At 50.1% G+C, this 23,425-nt stretch overlaps 1 pseudogene; it reads right to left on the bottom strand.

Annotated features, from left to right (window-relative positions):
- Positions 1–2,131: 2,131 nt before the first annotated feature.
- On the bottom strand, positions 2,132–14,545 carry LOC124672630 (annotated as a pseudogene).
- Between the last annotated feature and the right edge of the window lie 8,880 nt (positions 14,546–23,425).

The raw sequence follows: 23,425 nt of genomic DNA on the forward strand, positions 1-23,425 counted from the left end.
CGGCGGATTCCGGAGGCGGGTATGAGCACCAGCGACACGAAGACGTACCTAGGTTCGGGGCCCTCGTGTGGAGGTAACACCCTACTCCTGCCTGATCTGTATAAGTGGTGGATAGTACAATGGTACTCCTAGAGATGTATCCGGCTTGGGAGGGGGCTGGAGGTAGACGAAGGTCTCTCCCTGCTCCCAGTGGCGTATGTGATGTATGAAAGAGAATGAGTCTGATCCCCCTGGAGAGGGGTGCTAGTGGGGCTTATATAGTGCCCGAAACATTTGCAAGGAGATCCCTAGAGGGTACGCTACCGACTTTGGCTCCCTCGCCCTCTCCCGAGGCCCTGGGATCCCCGGGCGCCCGCCCACGTCTCGTCCTTCTCTCGCTTCCGACAGCGACCCGACCGGTGGAGGGATGGCTCGTAGAGTAGCTCCTAGCCCGCGCCACCCTGGAGAACCGGGCCATCCTCATGCTCATGTCATGAAGATCGTTGTAGAGAAGCAGTATCCCGCGACAGGAAGGATGGGATATCCTCGTGGACTTCTGCACCCATACATGAGTCCTGATGGCTTCTCGGCAAGGCTCCGCCAACTTCCAGATCCGGTCAGGGCAATGACGAAGCGGGCCCAGCAATGAGCACAGCCGGCCAGGCAGTGCTGCAACTGGCCAAGCCCACCTAAAGCCAACCAGATGATGCTAAAGTCGGCCAACACTATGGCGCAGCCGGCCATGGCCAAGCCGGCCCAGACGAGGATTCAACCGACCTCGGGGTAGTCGGCCACGGTCAAGCTAGCTGCTCCTCTGTCGGGCCTAACACGGTGCAGCCAGCCCCAAGCCAGCTGTTTCCCAATCCTTTGACATACCCGAGGTCATCCCCTCAACACTTCTTAAAGCATCTCGGGGCCAGGCCTGGGAGGAACACCCGAATCGGCCGTTTCCAGCGAGCCACCCTCGTCTTCGCAAAAAGCGACAATGGCGCGTTCTGCCAGAGCCACCGAGGGGAGATGGCGCGATCTCGCACGGAACGGCAAAAAATCGACGGGATCAATTCGGTCACCGCCCTCCAAATTTTGCCACCGTATATAGGGACGGCTCTCTCACCGCCAAATCCAAATCCCCCATTCCCTCCCATTTCGAGCTCATCCACCCTTCCTAATCTAACGACATGGTCGGCTTATCCTCACCCGCATGGTCGGCGAGGCTGGCTGCGACGACGTTGGCTGTGGCGGCGGTGACTAGGTTGTCGTCTTCTTCATCTGCGCCGGTCACTCCGGTGGTTGTACGCTTATGCAAACCCTAGACCTAGAAATTTTGGGTACACATGGGGATCTGATAGAATCCATTGTAGGCCATTCTTTCATCGTCGGCCATGGTTGGATCGGACTCTACCACAGGAAAGGTTGTCCAGGTTGCTTCTGACTCTTCCACGGGGACGGTTGTCGAGGTTGCATATTACTCTTCCATGGGGATGGTTGTGTTGCCTGCTTCTCTGCTAGGGTCTCTTGCTTCCCCGACCTCGGTGTTGTGTGTGGCTCTTCTGAGTGTAAGACCGCTCTTTCTTTTCTGGTAGTCTATTGATGTGCTAATGCTAAGGATGTGGTAGTTCATTCATGTGCTAATGCTTAAGGATGTAGTTCATTGATGTGCTAATGCTTAAGGATGTGGTAGTTAATTGATGTGCTAATGCTTAAGGATGTGTGGTAGTTCCTTGATGTGCTAATGCTTAGCTACGTTCTTCTGCTATTTGCCATGTAGGCAATCATAAAATTGGGATCCTTTGATCTTTCTACTCCATCTATCAATGCTAATCGTTATCTATTTGCAAACCAACTTGCCATGGTTTGGCAACCTAAGATGTCATAGTTTGTGCTAACACGCTTGGTTGAGCTCATCTACAGCGGCTCTGTCAGATGAAGAAGGTAGTTGATGATGTTCTTGCATTCGCTGGCATACATGTGAGCACTCTTCAGGTCTACAACCACATCAAAAAGTGGAGTACCAAGTGGAGCGTCATAAGCAAGATCAAATCTGATCGCACTCTCGAGTGTAACTTGACAAGAAGCAACAGCTGATGTAGCAAAATCAAAAAAAGAAAGTCTTTGCTACAGGGTATGTGTAATGCCTGGGGCTCAAGGTGAGCTAGGCGTCGGACTTCCACCACTGCTGGAGGCCGTGCACGTTGGACCGCTTGGTGAGCCAGCTCGCGTCGTCAATTCTGGAGTTCTTCCACAGCGTTGCTGATGGCAGGAGGTGAGGGCGCTCCTTGTCATGGCCGACGAGGTGGTGGAATATGTCACGGTACGACAGCGTCATGGCCGACTTGGCGGCGCCGCGAAAGCGCTCCTCCATCCGCTCCCTCTGTTAGAAGTAGTCGATGAAACCCTGGCAGATGAAGTCCTTCTCGTGCACGTATAGCTTGGGCGCCCATGGCGACAACCGTTCGAATAGCTTCGCCATACGCTTCCGGTGGGGACTGAGGATCACCCCGAGACCGGCCTTCACGAGGTTGCTCGCGGCGTAGAGGTCATTCTTGGCCACCTCCGACGGTTGAAGCAGGTTTATGGCCTGTGTGGATGCCACATGCGGGGGGTTGAAGAGGAAGGTCGGGAGGCCGAGCCCCTGCTGATCCATCGTAGTCCGCCCCACGTCCAACGCCAGCGACGCGCCGAGAGAGTGGCCGGCGAGCCAGACGACGCAGCTCTCTCTCTGCTTGGCGATGGTGGCGAGGAGCTCGTGGACCGCGGCATGTGCTTGCTGGGAGCGATTGCTTCCCTTTAGGCGGTTGAGCACTATCTTACCGTCAAGGTAAACGTCTTGTATCGCCTTGGGGTGCCGCATCATGGTCCCGCAGAAGGCGACGATGTACTGCGGAGCAGATGGGTGGCGCGGTGGCGCACCCGCCGGGGCGGCGTACTCGTAGATGGCGCCGAAGATGAACTTGTCCCCCCTGTGCTTGAAAGAGTCGTCCGTGAGCACGCCCTTGAGGCGGAAGTGAAAGCTCTCCCACCACGCCGGCGCTAGCGCCTTGGCCTGCAGGCCCTGCCTGCACATGGTTCTGTCGCTCTCCAGGGCGTAAGTGCCTTCACTACCGGAAAATCTGTCTATGCCGTGCGCCCAAATTTTGCCGTGCGGCAACACACGGCAAAGAATGTAATGCCGTGAGCCTACAGAGCCAGCGCACGGCATAGAAAAAGTGCACGGCACATTAGTCCGAAGCGCACGGCAAAGAACGAGCACACGGTAAAACCTGCATAAAACGCACGGCAAAACAAAGCGCACGGCAAAGAATGCGGAAGACGCACGGCAAAACAGGCCGCACGGCATACTGGCACGCTCGGCCCACATCCACGCCCAACGTCGTAACGGAAATTGTTTGCCGTGTGCGTGCCATCACACACGGCAAACATTTTGCATTTTCATTTTTTCATTCCGCGCTATGTTTTCCCGCGGATGTTTGATTTGGGCGCGCGTTTCTGTTGGCGGGCATAGATGCAATCTTTGCCGTGAGGCATAACTATAGCGCACGGCATACATGCAGTATTTGCCGTGTGTCCTTTTCGCTGCACACGGCAAACCGTTTTGTTTTTTCATTTTCCCCAATTTCACACATGTCCCTCCTATTCGTTTCCATATATATTGCACTGGGAAGCCATGTATTGCAATATTTCAACTTCTACCAGGCTTTCACACATGTCCTTCGACCGTTAAAGTGGGACTCCGCACATCGCCAAGGCGCGAGCGGGAGTTTTTGCGCGCCGTCATTTCATGCGGGTCCAAATCGGGCGTAACTAATTCGAAAAAATTTGAAAAAATACGAGACCATTTTCGGGGTGCCGGAAGGGCTTTTTTTGTGAAGCAGCTACATGATGCGCATTTTAGAATTGCGCGAGACCTCCGCGCATCGGTACGATACCTCCTACGCACCACCTATCACATGCCATATGCGCGCGGTAGCCATCTGGGAATCCCTCCCGCTTCATGCGGTGTCCCGCCGAATCCGCTGGAAACCGGCCGGATTTGAGCTGGGGCCACACTTTCCTTCGCTCAATAAATGGAGGGAAAAATGTTTTTAGGTCTAGGACGTGTCATTTTATGTGCTAAATGTTTTTCGTTTCCCGCGTTGGCGGACGGGTGCACGCGCGCTCCCGGTACGGCCATACCGCATGTCCCGGCGGCCCCGTTTTGCACACTTGGCAAAGAAAACGGAGCCAAAAAATCGAGCGGAGCCGCGTGGCGTTATTTTATGTGTCCTATTAACCACTGCAAAAGACGGAATTGGGATACGGCAATTATTTTGAAAAACCCTTCACGGATAGCGCTATCACGTATGGAGTTCTATGGCTTTTAGGGGAAATGAGTAGGAAACGGCCCGTTTCACCACATAGTTTGTCGGAACGAGGCCATATTTGGCACGTGCGTGGGCCTTAGGATGGGAAGCAAGGTCTCGGTCGCGGATTTCCAATCCGACACACGGGCGACGGTTTTTCCATTTTCGGGGTGCCGGAAGGGCTTTTTTTGTGAAGCAGCTACATGTGCGCATTTTAGAATTGCGCGAGACCTCCGCGCAGCGGTAGGATACCTCCTACGCACCACCTATCACATGCCATATGCGCGCGGTAGCCATCTGGGAATCCCTCCCGCTTCCTGCGGTGTCCCGCCGAATCCGCTGGAAACTGACCGGATTTGAACTGGGGCCACACTTTCCTTCGCTCAATAAATGGAGGGAAAAATGTTTTTAGGTCTAGGACGTGTCATTTTATGTGCTAAATGTTTTCCGTTTCCCGCGTTGGCGGACGGGTGCACGCGCGCTCCCGGTACGGCCATACCGCATGTCCCGGCGGCCCCGTTTTGCACACTTGGCAAAGTAAACGGAGCCAAAAAATCGAGCGGAGCAGCGTGGCGTCATTTTATATGTCCTATTAACAACTGCAAAAGACGGAATTGGGATACGGTAATTATTTTGAAAAACCCTTCACGGATAGGGCTATCACGTCCGGAGTTCTATGGCTTTTAGGGGAAATGAGTAGGAAACGACCCGTTTCACCACATAGTTTGTCGGAACGAGGCCATATTTGGCACGTGCGTGGGCCTTAGGATGGGAAGCAAGGCCTCGGTCGCGGATTTCCAATCCGACACACGGGCGACGGTTTTCCATTTTCGGGGTGCCGGAAGGGCTTTTTTTTGTGAAGCAGCTACATGGTGCGCATTTTAGAATTGCGCGAGACCTCCGCGCATCGGTAGGATACCTCCTACGCACCACCTATCACATGCCATATGCGCGCGGTAGCCATCTGGGAATCCCTCCCGCTTCTGCGGTGTCCCGCCGAATCCGTCGGAAGCCGACCGGATTTGAACTGGGGCCACACTTTCCTTCGCTCAATAAATGGAGGGAAAAATGTTTTTAGGTCTAGGACGTGTCATTTTATGTGCTAAATGTTTTCCGTTTCCCGCATTGGCGGACGGGTGCACGTGCGCTCCCTGTACGGCCATACCGCATGTCCCGGCGGCCCCGTTTTGCACACTTGGCAAAGTAAACGGAGCCAAAAAATCGAGCGGAGCCGCGTGGCGTCATTTTATGTGTCCTATTAACAACTGCAAAAGACGGAATTGGGATACGGCAATTATTTTGAAAAACCCTTCATGGATAGGGCTATCACGTCCGGACTTCTATGGCTTTTAGGGGAAATGAGTAGGAAACGGACCGTTTCACCACATAGTTTGTCGGAACGAGGCCATATTTGGCACGTGCGTGGGCCTTAGGATGGGAAGCAAGGCCTCGGTCGCGGATTTCCAATCCGACACACGGGCGACGGTTTTTCCATTTTCGGGGTGCCGGAAGGGCTTTTTTTTGTGAAGCAGCTACATGGTGCGCATTTTAGAATTGCGCGAGACCTCTGCGCATCGGTAGGATACCTCCTACGCACCGCCTATCACATGCCATATGCGCGCGGTAGCCATTTGGGAATCCCTCCCGCTTCCTGCGGTGTCCCGCCGAATCCGCTGGAAACTGACCGGATTTGAACTGGGCCACACTTTCCTTCGCTCAATAAATGGAGGGAAAATGTTTTTAGGTCTAGGACGTGTCATTTTTTGTGCTAAATGTTTTTCGTTTCCCGCGTTGGCGGACGGGTGCACGCGCGCTCCCGGTACGGCCATACCGCATGTCCCGGCGGCCCCGTTTTGCACACTTGGCAAAGTAAACGGAGCCAAAAAATCGAGCGGAGCCGCGTGGCGTCATTTTATGTGTCCTATTAACCACTGCAAAAGACGGAATTGGGATACGGAAATTATTTTGAAAAACCCTTCACGGATAGGGCTATCACGTCCCGAGTTCTATGGCTTTTAGGGGAAATGAGTAGGAAACGGCCCGTTTCACCACATAGTTTGTCGGAACGAGGCCATATTTGACACGTGCGTGGGCCTTAGGATGGGAAGCAAGGCCTCGGTCGCGGATTTCCAATCCGACACACGGGCGACGGTTTTTCCATTTTCGGGGTGCCGGAAGGGCTTTTTTTTGTGAAGCAGCTACATGGTGGGCATTTTAGAATTGCGCGAGACCTCCGCGCATCGGTAGGATACCTCCTACGCACCACCTATCACATGCCATATGCGCGCGGTAGCCATCTGGGAATCCCTCCGCTTCCTGCGGTGTCCCGCCGAATCCGCTGGAAACCGACCGGATTTGAACTGGGGCCACACTTTCCTTCGCTCAATAAATGGAGCGAAAAATGTTTTTAGGTCTAGGACGTGTCATTTTATGTGCTAAATGTTTTCCGTTTCCCGCGTTGGCGGACGGGTGCACACGCGCTCCCGGTACGGCCATACCGCATGTCCCGGTGGCCCCGTTTTGCACACTTGGCAAAGTAAACGGAGCCAAAAAATCGAGCGGATCCGCGTGGTGTCATTTTATGTGTCCTATTAACCACTGCAAAAGACGGAATTGGGATACGGCAATTATTTTGAAAAACCCTTCACGGATAGGGCTATCACGTCCGGAGTTCTATGGCTTTTAGGGAAATGAGTAGGAAACGGCCCGTTTCACAACATAGTTTGTCGAAACGAGGCCATATTTGGCACGTGCGTGGGCCTTAGGATGGGAAGCAAGGCCTCGGTCGCGGATTTCCAATCCGACACACGGGCGACGGTTTTTCCATTTTCGGGGTGCCGGAAGGGCTTTTTTTGTGAAGCAGCTACATGGTGCGCATTTTAGAATTGCGCGAGACCTCCGCGCATCGGTAGGATACCTCCTACGCACCACCTATCACATGCCATATGCGCACGGTAGCCATCTGGCAATCCCTCCCGCTTCCTGCGGTGTCCCGCCGAATCCGCTGGAAACTGACCGGATTTGAACTGGGGCCACACTTTCCTTCGCTCAATAAATGGAGGGAAAAATGTTTTTAGGTCTAGGACGTGTCATTTTATGTGCTAAATGTTTTCCGTTTCGTGCGTTGGCGGACGGGTGCACGCGCGCGCCGGTACGGCCATACCGCATCGTGGGATACGGGGAGACACACCAGTGGACCCACATTCCATGCTTATGGAAGATTCCTTACTTTGAAGATCTCGAGCTTCCGCATAACATTGATGTAATGCATACCGAAAAGAATATCAGCGAGGCTCTTTGGAGCACGATTATGGACACTGAGAAGACGAAGGATAACATTAAGGCTAGACTCGATCAACAAGAATGGTGCGATAGGCCACATTTGGACATGCAGCCTCCTGGAGTCAAAGGACCTAGGTGGACTAAGCGAAAGGCCCCGTTCTGCCCTTCAAGGCCCGAAAGGAGGGAAATATTCCAGTGGATTGTCGACTGCTTGTTCTTCCCTGATGGGTATGCAGCTAAGCTCGGATGAGGGGAGCAAACTCGGAGACGTTGCGAGTGCATGGGCTCAAGAGTCATGACTATCACGTGTGGCTTGAGCGGATAATGCCGATCATGATTAGAGGCTATATCGACGAGGAGACTTGGCTAGTGCTAGCGGAGTTGAGCTATTTCTTCCGCCAACTTTGTGCTAAGGAGTTGGACCGTGAAGTGGTCAAGAAGCTAGATAAACAGGAACCCGAGCTGCTTTGCAAGCTAGAGATGCTCCTTCCGCCAGGGTTATTTAATCCGATGCAACATATGATCTTGCATCTCCCGCAGGAGGCGTTACTGGGGTCCACTGTGCATACCCGTTGGCGGTATGGCCCTGAGAGAGAAAATAAGAAGCTTCGTGACCAATATGGCAATAAATGCAAGATCGAGCCATCCATAGCCGAGGCAACCCTTAACAAGGAGGTGTCAAACTTCACGACAAAGTACTATGATGAAAACATTCCCACTCAACACAATCCAATCCTTCGTTACAATGCCGCCAACCCTGATGATGTACCCAAGCTTGGCATCTTCATAGGGCTAGGTGGCACATCAAGAGGCATGAAGAGGCGCAAGATAACGAATCCCGAATGGGGTTTAATCCACTCATATGTCTTGAAAAGCATGGATGAAGTGAAGCCGTACGTCGAGTAAGTGCTCACTACTTAGTTATTCACAAACTTTCACTTGTTAGTCTGTGGCTAACACTTCCTCTTTGCATTGCCATAGACAATTCACCCAAAAATATTGGAAGCTAAGAAGGGATCCAACGGAACATGAAGAAAATGATCTCTTTGTAAACGGTGGTGGTTACGGTTTCATTAACTGGTTCTCGACTTTGGTACCTTTCTATATAACTTTGCTCGTACTACGTACATTATTTGACCACTTCTCCTACTAAATTTTCCTAGTGAACTTCTAGGCAAAAATTGACCCCGAGATGAAACCCGAGTTGAAAAAAATCGCCAAGGGCTTTACCTCACCCGTCAATGCATACGATGCTTATGACGTCAATGGGTATCGCTTCCATACCCATGAGTACACACAACGTCGGGCCAACCGGAAGACAACAAATAGCGGGGTATTATGTGAAGGCTCGGATGGGCTCCATTACTATGGTAGAGTCGAGGGTATATACGAGCTGAATTATGGTTTCGGCAAAGGGCTAAACCCCGTTGTATTCAAGTGCCACTGATTCGACCCACATCGGGTGAAACGGAAACCTGAAATTGGCTGGGTCGAAGTTGAGCGAAGCTCCATTTATGCGGGAGATGATGTATATATTTTGGCTACCCGGGCCTTTCAAGTATTCTATCTCCCGTACCCGTGCAAAAACCCCAAAAAACGTCTGCAGGGCTGGGATGTTGTGATCACGGTGCCGACGCACAACAGGCCGCCTAAGCCAGACCAGGACGACTACCGTCGCCTTGACCCCTCAACATATGATGGCGAGTGTTTTCAGGAGGAAGGGCTCCCAGGGAAATTCACTATCAACTTACTGACTGATGATGACATGGTCATAGACGGTGAAGAAGAAGAGGGTGTTGAGGCGGAAGACACTGTGGATGATGTAGTTGAGGAGGTTCAGAACGCACAAGACTTGACTTTGCTTGATCGGTTCCATGCAGGCCTTGACAAAGATGAGCCAACAAAACCACCTCCAGATTACATGCCCGATTATTGGTGGGAGCTTGATAGCGATGATGAAGCATGTGGCCCGTCGGTTGTTCGTGATGATCTCGAAACGGGCTTACGAAGTACTTACCGACCCTATGTAATAGTGATTTGTAAAACTAGCATATTCGTGAGAACTCTATGTAATGGTGATTGTGAGAACTCTATGTAATGGTGATTGTGAGAACTCTATTTGTGTTTTGTATGTATTTTAATTATTTGCATTCTACGGTTTTTGTAAGAAATCTATGCCATGTTGTATTTCTAATTATTTGCTTTACTTATTTTCTCTTTTGTCTACATCATTTGATATAATCATGTGTACTAATGAAGATACTATTTTTTGTGAATGCAGGTGATTCCAACATGCCAGGAGGGGGGCACAAAGGAGGAGGAAGAAAGAGGCCCTCGAAGAAAGTTAGGGGCATGTCGACCATTCTCTCGAAGGCTCCACTTCCCTCAGACTCCACTTCAGGCTCCACACGGTCTCCTAGTCCTCCACCACCTCTGAAGCGTGAGAGGGCTAGACGGCCATCTACTCCTCCTCCAGTCGAGGAGCAGGTGGAGGAGGAGGAGGACGAGGAGGGGGATGAGGATGAGGAGGGGGGTGGGGAGGGGGATGAGGAGGCGGGGGAGGAGGACGAGGAGGGGGAGGAGGAGGAAGAGGAGGAGGACGAGGAGGGGGACACCAGGATTTGGAAGGAACCGGCGGAGTATGTTGAGATTCACGGGATGCCTCTTGAGCCTGGAACACGTGTTCCCTACCAGCGTGGGGTTGCGGACCTACCTGGCCTTCCCGAGTGGGAGGCAAACGGCGGGGTTGTTACGCTCGTCCCGGCAGGGGAGAAGTACAAATTTTGACAATCTTATTTTTTGACAACTTTTCATCACTATTTTCTCATAGCTTTTTTGTTTTTTCATTGTGCAGCTCCTTCGTGTACAAGGAAGGCTACATAGTGCGCACCTACTCGAGCATCCTTGGATGCATTGTAAGAAAGCACTGGCCTGGGTGTGTGACCATGCCTAATGGTTGCAAGGAGGTATCTTGGACTTGGAGCCACTACGCGCACGCACCTGATCCGGAGACCACACACACGAGGATGCTCAAGAACTGCCAGAGTAGGGTGATCCGTGAATTTTGGGTAAGTTAAGTTGACTTCTCTTGTCATTCGGTAACTCTGGCTCGAAATCCTACTTTTTTTCACTTTCTTTCACTAATGTCTTTTTTTTCACAATTTTGCATCCTTGTAGACCTACTTTACTATGGACCCCGATTCTAAGCGCGATGATTGCATAAAAGTGGCCGGCAACATAGCGCGGAAGAAAGTGACTGATGCGCACTATGAGGGGTGTGTTTTGTCCATCCGCAATTGGTATGCTGAGAAACGCAAGCTCCGGATGCGGAAGGAGCAAGCCCGAGAAATCGTGAACTTCCAGCCGTGGCAGTACTTGCGAGGTACTTTCATTTCCGCCTTACCGACTTGGTGACTTGGTGACCGCCGGACATTTTTCACTAATATGTGTATTTTGTGCATATGCAGTGCCCTCCTCTGTATGTAGGTCACGCTAGACCGCAAGTCTGGCACGCGATGGTTCGTCACTACACAAGCGCCGCCATGGGCGGATCTAGAATGTTAGCCATGGGGGGCAGATGCCCCCACTCAAATTTTTGTCCCTTTGTATTAGTAAGCTAAAAACAGTCATTTGCCCCCACTTAGCGTGAGATTTTTCCCTCGTTAGCACATTTTCGCCCCCTCTTGATTTTGATCCTGGGTCCACCCATGAGCGCCGCGTACAAGAGGAAGCACGAAGAACAAAAGCTAAAGAGAGCCGAGATGGGAGGCGGATCACACACGCAAGGCAGCGTCCCCCTCGCCATATGCAAGCAGAAAAAGGTGAGAAAATGCATTCTCTTCACCATCATTCATTGGTTCAGGTACAATGTGGAGATCATATCTTTTTCCTTTGTCTAGCTCATGTTAACTGACCTTATTTAGATTCTCTTATCTTTCACACTATGTATACTTCTAAAATCGTCGCTCGTACTATGTTGGTGCTCGAATTGAGCTTGCTATTATGTGCAGCACTAAGATTTTTTGAGTACTACTGGAAAAACAAATCTTTCCTTTGTCCTAAGATACTACTAAAATAATACCAGGGTGGCCATAATACCAGGGGCAGACTGACCTGACGCTGTAGGCTGTAGCACTAGCACAGCACGCGGGAGTTCAGAGTCGAAACTGACTGAAGAAAATGCACAGGCCATCTGATTGTAGTTTTTTAAAAAATGCACAGGCCATCAGAGTCGAAACTGACTGAAGAAAATGCACAGGCCATCAGAGTCGAAACTGACTGAAGAAAATGCACAGGCCATCTGATTGTAGTGCTGATGAGTCTAGCAACCATTCTGAACTGTAAAACTGGGGTTTTTCTCACAGGAATTGACAAACATTTTTTCCCCTATAATAAGCACCAAACTGCATTTCTGTAAGGATTAGTGGCATCTTCCATACTGAACCAGATTATACTAACCATGAGGTGTACATCACTGGAACACATAGTCCCATCTCAGGTGCCAACAAAATTTTAGCTAATGTTTCTACATATTAATAGGTAGATGCATTAGTTAATCTGTAATTGTTACCTTGATCATCATGTTGTTCCTTATTCCGCAAATGCGCCCCTATTCATGTATCATTGTGCTATCTTTTGCAGGAAAAAGAGACAGGCGTGAAGTCCTCGTTATTCAAGATCTGGGGCGACCACCGCAAGAAGACGGACAAAAAAGACGTGACGGTGAAGTGGGTTAGCAAGATCGCCGAAGCCAAGGACAAGAAGTACCGGTCCAAGTTTGCCCAGACTCATGGCGACGAGGCGAACCCCGAGACCGAGCCATTTGACCCCGAGGTTGCCATGCGTGCGGGAGAGGGCAAGAAGCATGGTCGCTTGTTTGTCTGTGATGGGGCCGTCGATCCCAAGACCATCCCGTATTTGAGACAAATCAAAGGTGGCAACACGAGCTCCTCGCCTGCTGTAGAGCCCCGCCCGACACCGTCGTCTATAGCCATTGACGCGATCCGGGTATGTTCTTCTTCCTTGGTCACCTACACTTCATTTTTTTTTTCTATTGCAACATCCATGACCTTCCGATGACACAACGTAGGCTGAATTGGAGGCTGAGAAGACACAGAGGGAGTAGGCCGAGGCCCTCCTTACTCAGCACCAGCAGAAGATGGCGATGCAACAGATGATGTTGTGGATGACACGGAAGCTCAGTGCCCACGATGCCCACTTATCGGTGAGTTCTTGCTCATAGAACCTAAGACGAAGCCTAATTCCATGTGCCCCAGGTTCCAAAATATTCTCTTGTACGTAGCACATTGGTTTAGTTACACTTAGTTAATTACCAGTTAATCTCTTCCTGGTTCTCTCTTGGTCAGTTGACTTCAGGGGAAGTAGCAAAAGCTTCACAGTATCATCTCTTGATTTGCAGGCCTCTATGCCGAGTGGCACCATTCTTCCTATGCTTGATCCACCTCCTTTTAACATCAACACATGGGTAAGTTGTATCCAATAAACTTGTTGCCCTTGATTATTATCTATAAAAAAGAATTGGAAACCTGATTGCTGAGGTGCAACTGAGTTTGTGCCATAGAGTTCGTCTACTTTTAAGGCTTCTACTTTGTGTATTGGCTTGTGTTAGCTGCCTATTCATGTTTCTATCTTGTAGCTACATGCCTCGGGTGGATCCAACAACATTGAGCTTCATGGGCCATCCACTCAGGATGGGAATGACAACTTGATGACGCCGCCTATAGGGGGACAGTCTAGCTTCAACAACCTCGGCATCGTCCGCCGGCTTTGAAACCTCAACATGAAGGATGAACTCTTAGATCTTCGGGTGTTGGGCAATGTGTCAATGAATTATGAACCCATGCACTTGTCATGCACTATTTGTGGTTATGGAACATGTATTATGCACTATTTGTGGTCATGGAACTTGTATTATGCACTATTTGTGGTCATGGAACTTGTATTATGCACTATTTGTCAATGTATTATAAATCTATGCTGGCTTTGATGCAAATATGTTGCTGTGGTGCCAGTGCTGTTGGCTTAGATGCAATTCTATTAATATCTCTATTTCAATTGCAGGGATTCCTGTAAACAAATAAATAAAAAAAACAGTGTTTATTTGCCGTGTGCAAGCTCACGGCAAACAAACCAAATGACCTATGCCGTGCGCTAGCTCACGGCAAAGAGGCCACGCGTCGCCCACCTGTGTGCCTGGGAGGGCGTATGCAATCCTTGGAGAAGGCTTTGCCGTGAGTCTTTCTCCAGGAAGCACACGGCATAGACAGACCCACGGCGAAGGGATGGCTCACGGCGAAGAGTGGCGCACGGCGTAGCGACGGCTCACGGCGAAGAGTGGCTCACGGCGAAGAGATGGCGCACGGCATAGTCAGACGCACGGAAAACATCAAAACGAGGGCGCACGGCGAAGACGCCGCTCACGGCATACTGCGCCACGGGCCTACCGTCTGGTTCCGTCGACGGTGGGGACGTCGTTATGTGCTTTACTTTGCCGTGGAGCTCAGCACAGCACACGGCAAAAACTGTTCCGTGCGGGTCTGCGTATGCTCACGGCAAAGATTCTATGCCGTGGCCTTCTATGCCGTGTGCACTTTGCCGTGTGGGAACTCACGGCAGAGTGTTTGCCGTGTGTCCTATGCTGTTTGCCGTGGGTACTGGGCACACGGCAGAGTCCAGATTTCCGGTAGTGCTTTGACGATGCAGGCGGCGATGCACCGGCGGTGCTCTTCGCTCTCCCTGTACCATGAATCATCCATTGTTAGCTTAGAACCACCTGAATGCTGTTGGACCACCATATGATCGAGGAGGAGGGTAGGAGACGAAACATACCAGTCAATCTTCGTCGCAGAAGTACCACCAGTGGGCATCATATGAGTCGGCCCAGACTCGTCGAAGCGGTCGGTGAGGTCGGTACTCGAAGCCATCGAGGTAACTAGAAGAGGCAGCAGCGTCAGCAGGTGGTAGGGGGAATCAAGAGGCAGTTCAGACTTCAGACTGCTGAGCTAAGTGTACTTCTGTAGGACTCTTCCTGGGTGCGCTCTGTGCTTTGCTGTGAAGACGGTGCTGCAACGAGGAGCATATATATACATGTATGTACTCCGCATGTGTCAGTCGCCCGATATATAATAGATTTGGCGCTGCTTCCTGCGAGTTGCAATATGATTTCTCAAACACGTCCACTAGGCACTAGGGTAGGCAGGTACAGAGATGCTCAGAACCACAACCCAGAGACACTGTCATGATACGCCAGACCGGGTCAAAGTTACTCGTATTTGGATGGGATCACGTACTCCAGTAGGGTTAATTACTAAACAACACGGCCACATCGAGGTTGATGAACACACGAGCTCTTTGAATAAGCAAGACCGAGTCAGTCAGTCAGCTGCTCCTACTTAGTTTGTTGTCTCCTTACCCAAAACATTGCTTTCCCGCCATCGACCAATGTTCACTAAAACATTATGCATTTTAATTTGGAAAGTGAGCAAGGGCTCCTTGAGACAACAATTTTACAGCATTTTCATTTGAAATCTTTTTAGAAATTTTCCTGTGTATTTCCAGAATTTGGACCCTTGATACTTTTTCCAAAATGTCCCTTTGGATTTATCTAAAGCCTATAATAGAGTGGACTGGACCTTTTTAGAAAATGCAATGTATAAAATGGGTTTCTCGCACCGGTGGGATAATGGATAATATTACTTGTTACCGCGGTGAAGTATTCAATAAAATTTAGTGGAAACCATTTGGAAGCATTTTCCCCTACAAAAGGTTTGAGAAAGGGGATCCTCTCTCTTCCTTTCTGTGTTTCTATCTGTGGCTAACGGTTTATCAACTCTAATGAAGCATGAAGTGTATAGTTTGAGAATTATACTAATTAAAGTGTTTCAGCGTGTCCCTGGTATTTCTCATCTTCCTATTTATGATGATACTTTATTGTTCTTTAGAGCTTTAGAGGAGGAGGCTCTATGTTGTTTATGTTTTGGTTGTGGACGAGTACCTTCGTCTGGCCTCGATTTAGTGTTGATATAGGGCCAGAACATGGACCAAAGTTATACAACGTTTTGGTACTCACATATGTATGATGTACAATACATGGAATAAAAAGCCTATTACATATTTTAACAACATCCCTTAATCTAAACCTTTTGAAAGATTGAGATTACGTTTGAACTCATCAAGCTTCTTGATTGAAAGTGTCTTTGTGAAACCATCTACAACCTCATGTTTGCTTGAGACAAAACGGAATAACCAAATTATTACTAGCAACTCTTTCTCTGACAAAGTGAAAATCAATTTCAATGAGTTTAGTGCATGCGAGCATGAAACACTAGATTGGAAGACAAATAGGTGGCACCTAAAATGTCACACCAAGCACTTGGTTTTTTTTGAAACGGGCAAAAAAGCTTTTGTCTAATATTTATATAGGAGAAGTAAACGGGGGTGTGGCAAGAGCCATAAAAGAAAAAAAAGAAGGCAGGGAAAGAAAACCCGCCCAGAAAGGACCAAAAACAAGGTCAGCCTATGAGCTCCGCCAGATTCTTCGCGCCGGTAAGGACCCAATCCTTTCCCTCTTCCCTGATATTTTGCATGACAACCGAGGGCAAGGAGGAGTTGTTGATTTTTTAGGGAAACACGTGCACTTTATTGATCCATAATCAAACAGTCATTACAAATAGCCTCCTGGATGAAACCTGGAGGAACCCCACACCACACACCACTAACACGAGATTCACACCCCTTAGCTAGCTAGTGAGCGAACACATTCAGCATGCGATACACATGACGAAACTCACAAGAAACAAGTGTCCTAGACATTTACTTAATATCTTCAATCACTAGGCCTAACAAAGAGCGATCAGTCTGAGACGATCGCAGACGTTGTATCACAGACAAACAGTCTGTCGCGGTGATGACCTTGGTGAAGCCCTCCTGTTGGGAAAACAGGACGGCACGGCGAACAACAATGGCTTCAGCAAGTTCAGGCAACAACACATTATCAAGCCGTTCCCCTAAAGCCGCAATGAAGGTGCCGGTATGGCCACGAGCCACCATCCCTGCTCCCATCCGCCGAGTCTCCTTGAAGGAGGAGTTGTTGTTGAAGACTCGCTCATTCCTCTCTTTCCAGATGTCGAGGGTACTCCTCGGCAATGCCCTCCGATTGGGGCTTAGGGTTGACGGAATCCTGCAAGCTGACACGAGACATCGGTTCACAGACAAGCGGGGAGAGCGATTTACCCAGGTTCGGGGCCCTCGATGAGGTAAAACCCTTACGTCCTGCCTGCCTGTTCTTGATTATAAAGATATTGGGTTACAATCGGGTGCCGAATAGTTCGGCTGAGATCTCGTCGAGAGGCTAAGCGCTGCGGCGACCTAGCTCTGGACTTTTGGTGGCTAAGGCTGCTAAGATTGATTGTGTGCCTCGGCAGCCCCTCTCCTGGCCTTTATATAGGAGGCCAGGTCTTAAGAGGTCTAACCGAGTACGACTAGGTTTACAGTAGTTTTCCTTATTCGGCCGCTTCTTTGTCTTGCCCGTCAAGGAATCCTCTGGTGCGCCATCCAAGTGGCCCGCCTTGCCTCCAAGTGCCTTCATGGGCCTCCAACTAGACAATATGGGATAGGGCAATGTCGGTTACCCGAAGGGTAAGGCCCATGTCAGTAGCCCCCGAGTGTCTAGCCGAACATAGTTCGGGTAGAGACTGAAGCATGTCTCCTTTTAATGTTCTTCTCCTTGATTGTCCTTGTTCATCTCGAATCAGCATCATCTTCTTCTGTCGGGTGCGCGTCAGCGCTCTCGATGGGAGTAGCCCCCGAGTCTAGGTACGGATGCTTGCAATCCGTGCGTTGGCTCAAGTTGTACTACTCGAACATTTTATTCTGCCGAAATTTTTCTGCAAGTCTTCATAGGTCATCCGATATATTTTCCGCATGCAAGGGATAATGAGTAACGTGCCCAACTTTTGTTGGTTAACTACCGATGGCAAAACAACGTTACTCTACACAGAATCAAGTCCCCGGGCATGATCCTGGAGTGAAAAAAAGTTCTGTCGGGTGCGCGTCACGCGCTCCCAATGGGAGTAGCCCCCGAGTCTGAGCGCGGGTGCTTACAACCGAGTGCAGACTCGAACTGATTAGCCAATTTTTCTTCAATCCTTTTTTTTCCTTCGACTCCTCATTCGTTCGGATGCGCGTCAGCGCTCCCGATGGGAGTAGCCCCCGAGTCTAAGTGCAGATGCATCACAATCTGTGCATAGACTCAAGTTCACCATCCGATACCTTTTATTCCTTCGAATGCTTCGAGCATTCTTCACGACGTCATTGATGACGTTTTACTGACATCTTGATTTTGACTGATAAGACGCGACCCGCTGGGCCTGGCCCTATTTTTAAGCAATTTCCGCTCTTCTCGCACAGTTACCAAGGCGCCTCCTCGATTCCTGCAACCATCAATCGGAAAAAGGTCCACTGGCAGCAACGACACGTGCCCATGCAGCCTTCCTTCTCTTAAAATCTCCAAAGGATGAAAATTCCTAATCTTCTCCTACATTTGCCATAGCATCCTCTTGACCTTCTTCTTCTTCTCCCTTTCGCAATTGCTGCGCCGCCACCACCGCTTTTCCGATTCTTCCCAGATCTCGCAATGGTGAAGAAGAAGAACCTTACTGCCGCCGCCAGCTCCACGAGCGGTGGCGCCGCTGCCAAATCCTCCTCTAATCTTCCGAAGAGGAGTGCTCCAGACGCTCCTCCTCCAACTCCGGCGCCGCTAGCGCCGTCAGGCCCGACAGCCAAACAGGGTGATTGGCTGGCGTCCTCCATCACGAAATGTGATGAAAAGAGGGCCCGAAGCCTCGGGTTAATCTCCACCGATGAGGGGAACGTGATCCTCCCAGTTCGATTTCTCGGCCCAATCCCCCTGCTGGTTTTACCGTGATGTTCTTGTCGTTTCTGTACCGGGGTCTCTCGCTTCCTGCCCACGAATTCCTTCTTCATCTCTTGCGGACTTACGAGATCCAACTATGGCAACTCACTACCAACTCAATCCTTCACGTTGCTGTGTTCATCACCCTCTGCGAGGCGTTTCTGGGCATCGAACCTCATTTTGGGCTGTGGAAAAAGATCTTCTATGTAAAGAGATACATCGGTAGCAATGGATCTTTTGTCATCGGAGGAGTGGGGTTCGTAGCTCGTTCGAGAGGTTAACTATTTCAGTTTTCCAATGAGAGAATGCTGTGCAAGGATGGAGACTGAAATGGTTTTATGTCAAGGATTCCTTGACAACCGAGTCCCAGGTTCCTTGCTTTGCCGACGTCCTCGAAGCCAAGCCTAAGAATTATTGGAAGAACATTCTATCTCCCGATGAAAGGGTAACAGCCGACGAAATATTCGCCAAATTCCTTCGGATCAAATAAGCCGAAGGTCAAACTATGATCGGCACAGAGGTGACAACTGTGTTCTTGAAACGTCGAGTCCAACCAATCATGGCCAGAATTCGGCCGATGTGGGTATATACGGGTCCAAAAGATGAGACCAGGATAAATGTTGCTGAATTGTCGGAAAAGGAACTGCTTGATGAAGTCCGTCGCCTTACTCTCTTTAGTCAGGAGGACTCGATACCATTGATATCTTCTTATACTCCTCTTGATGCCGGCCGTCCATCGTCAGAGGTATTTTTGCCCTTATACTCTTATTACGCTGCTTTCGCTTAGTCGACATAATTACCATTCGTTCTTATTTACTCTTTTCTTCGACATATAGCCATAGTTCCCAAAAACTTGCATGATTCTCCAAATGACACTTCTGAGGGAAGGGGCTCCTCAGTCCCTGTTGATTTTCATGCTACCGAACACATAGACCCAGAGGGTGAACATGATGACCCGATAGATTCTGAAGCTGCCCATGCCAATCCTCCTTCCTTAGCCAATGATGCTTGCGACACAGAGAGATCAATGCGTGATGATGACGCTGATCGTGATGCCTTTATTGATGCGAGCTGTGGAGGAGACCAGGGGCTTCACCTATGAAGAGATTGACCGGCGGCTTTGCCGATGAAGACGATCTCTTTGATATGTAAGTACCTTCTCCCCTGAAGCCGTATTTTGTCCTTTTATTCTTCACATTCCTTTCATAACTTACGTCAATCATTTCTTTTTGCGATGACGAAGATTTTATTGAACCTCCATCCAAGAAAGCCAAATGCGGCGCTGCTCCACCGGATGTTGCGGCTTCCGAAGCTTCGGCTCCTAAGGCAGCCCCCGCCACTACAAGGAAAAGGCCTACCGCCGGCGAACCTAAAAGGCCCATTGCCGGCGCACCACGAGCCCGCCGGTGCGAACGGGCCGGTGATAACCGGCCATCGCCGGCGCACCAGGCAGTGCGCCGGCGATAGGACGGATACTGCGGCGCGCCATCGACGCTTCGCCGGCAAAGGACAATTTCCACCGGCGCACCAGCAGCTGCGCCGGCAGTAGTGCTTCCAGCACTGGCGCATGCCACGTGCGCCGGCAGTAGGTCATTTAGGTGCGCCGGCAATAAATTCGAAAATTCTTTTTTCAGCTTTTTTCCAGCATATTAGAATACATATTTGACAGCAGTATATATTTACAACACAGTTCATATTTGTACAACAGCACATGCAATATGAGAAGCACATAGAGAGTCAAGTATCATTTCGGTATCAATACACAAATATGCAAGTCTCGTTCCGGAATGTTGATTCATACAACACATGTGCATATGCAACACCGAACGACGAAGTTTCACAAAGTTAGAAGTCTCGGTACATAGTCGTCACAAGTATCGTCATACACCTCACAATGTAGGTCCTAACCTAAACTACAATCACATAGAACATGACCAACATGGTCATGATGACCATCATCACGAAGGCCATGGTCTTCATCCGGTTCCTCCTCATGTCCCTCATCTCTCCCGCTACATAATGGGCGTATCTTCCTTCCGCCTCCACCCTAGTGGGGTATCCCTTGTAGCTGTTGCCGCTGAAATGGTGCACCTGTCTCCGACAGTCCTCCCAGTCGTCGTAGACTCCAGGAACCCTCCCCTTGTACACGACATATGTCGTCGGCATCTCCATTCACAAGACAAGTAAAACGTTAGTACCAATGCAATGAACAAGTGCCAACTCAAATAAGAGACAAGTAGTACGAACTAAATAGCATGTGCCTCATACTTTGTTGGTCGAAATAAATAATAAGATACGGGGATGGGGTCGGCGAGGCTAGGTAGGATGCACAATAGATTGATATTTGTGGCCATCACACCAAGCCTCACTGGCCCCACCCCGGAGTGTACAAGTGACCGAACATTTTAATCATCGGCCAATGCAATTAAGAAGTGCGAACTCAAATAAAAGACAAGTAGTACGAATTAAATAGCGTGCCTCATACTTTGTCGGTCGAAACAAATATTAACATCCGGGGATGGAGTCGGTGAGGCTAGGTAGGATGCACAAGAGATTGATACTTGTGGCCGTCGCACCAAGGCTCACTGGCTCCACCCGAGTGTACGAGTGACCGAACATTCTAATCATCGGCGAACTCCAAATACGAGGCAAGTAATGCAAATAATTATTAAGCTATCTACGCCATAATCTTGAAATATATAGCAAAGTAAATGAAACTATAGACACATGTTCACATGCACATTCATACAACTAAATAAAAGCAACAAGTCGATTCTATTGGAATATATAGCAATTATTACAATACGGAAGTTCAAGGACATATCGTTCAAGCTTTAGCAAGTGTTCCCGTCGTAGGATCAGGTTGTACGCCTAGGGGGAATGGACGGCAGCCCTCAAGCGAGTTGAACGGCCTCTCATCACGCGACATCTCCAAGCGGAGTTCTATCTCGTCATTAGGTGGTAGACCGTAGCCGTAGAAGAACTCGCCAGACCTAGCGTTGACATCCTGCAGGAATACCGTGCAAATGAACTGCTGGATGCGACCCCAGTTCTTTCTAATCTCTCTATCAGGGACATCCGCCATGTTTGCAAACCTGTTTATGAGATTCTCTGGCAGCAACATGTCATCTGCGTACTTTATGTACTCCTGCATCCGAAGGATGGCGTACCACGCGTCCATCCCATTGTCTTGCGTCGGCTCGCTTGAGGCGGGGAAGTTGGTTGTGTGGGTTAAGACCAAGCCTCCTCGGGATTTCCTCTCTACTTTGAGGGGGCCTGCCTTGTTAGCGAAGCCGGTGAGAGCATCATTGAGAAGGGCCCTGATGTGGGTGTAGTCTTTCTTGCGGTCCCTACCCGAGTCGAGATAGGCGCATGCGAGTGTTGCGGGTGCACGACGATGAGGGTGCAGAACTTGTCTCGCGGAAAACACACGGATTAACCTTTGGAAATGCAAATGGAGATATAGGATAGAATGGTGATGAGGGACTAGCGAGTGATTACTTACTCGGGGAAGTAAGGGATGAGAATGGCGCCCTTTTTAATGTTCGCCGGCATGAAATCCTCGACCTGTCTGGGTGGCAATCGCGCGATCCCCGGCGTTGCGGATGATGCTCTCCCGCATATAGAAGGGGTCCATTATCGCGATGGTCGGCGTCCCCTCCTTAACAATGCTGGGAAGACAAGCTAAGAGCAACTAGGCGAACCACACTAAAGTGGAGCGCTTGCATGCGATAGATGCTGAAGATGTCGTTGAACCGGATGAAGCACAAGTCCGTGGGGTACTTCTCGACGAAGTTCATGCCAGTTGGCACCTTCGCCACGAAGAGAGGGTAAGCAGGATCTTTTGATTTGAGAAGAATGTTCTCCACATGCCTGGCAGGTCTCATGCAAGCTCCTCATATCCGGGGTGAGTTTCTTCGGGACATGCTCCGGCAGCATCGGTTCACCCAAGTGATGCGAGAGGTCGCCAATTGTTTGGCAACTTGTCAAGGAGTGGGACCTTGTCCTTGGATTTGGCCGCCGCCTTGTCTTTGGCGTCCTTCTTATTTGCCCTCTTCCTCTTCTTGGGTTGTAGTGCTGGACCATCCATCGCCGTAGTGGCCGTAGCACGGAGTGTGTTTGGGCTCAGCATATTTTTGACGGCGGCGGTGGCGACCTCCTCAGGATTTTCCTCCTCAGCCGTTTCTTGAGAATCGAACAGCTTCTTGAAGCACACATATTTCGAGGCCGATGCATCCTCATGGACAACTTGTGAAGACGTAGGAATATCCCATTGGAAGTTCTCACGTTCGTATTCCTCGGCCTCTGGCGCAGCTGGCTGTTGTGGTGGGGCGCTGACCTCTGGCACAGCTGGCCGTTACGGTGGGGCGATGACCACCGGCGCCGGCGGGCTGTCGTGGAGGGACGCTGACATGTGGCGCCGCAAGGTGCTTGTCTTTGCTTGCCGTCGACCCCGAGTAGGTGTTGATCTGAATTAGGGTCTTCGGCCATAGCAGTACCCAACCTTTCAGTGAGGCCAGATTCAACGGGCTATCGTCATCGGCACCATGCGGTTGGTTAGGAGGAAACAAATCCTCATAGCCCGGTAACGCCCGATCCACTTCAACCCGGTAAACGTCATCCGCCATATCTCGTGTGTGCCACTTCTTATCCAGGGGCCGAAGGATGGAACCCCTCGCGACGTCTTTGAGTTCGTCGTTTACTCTCATCAGGAAGGTGCATGGCGTTGAGAGCGCTGCGAGAACATGTGTATGGCGTTAGAGAGAGGGCAAGGATGATGAAACTAATATATTAACTTGATGTACACATTAGTTAATTACCGTGAGGGCGTTGAGCTCGGCTAATGTCGACGGGCCGGCACATGCGGCGGCGGGCGTGCAAGTGACGGAGG

This window comes from Lolium rigidum, chromosome 7, assembly GCF_022539505.1.
Source record: "Lolium rigidum isolate FL_2022 chromosome 7, APGP_CSIRO_Lrig_0.1, whole genome shotgun sequence".
In the NCBI taxonomy this organism is placed as follows: Eukaryota; Viridiplantae; Streptophyta; class Magnoliopsida; order Poales; family Poaceae; genus Lolium; species Lolium rigidum.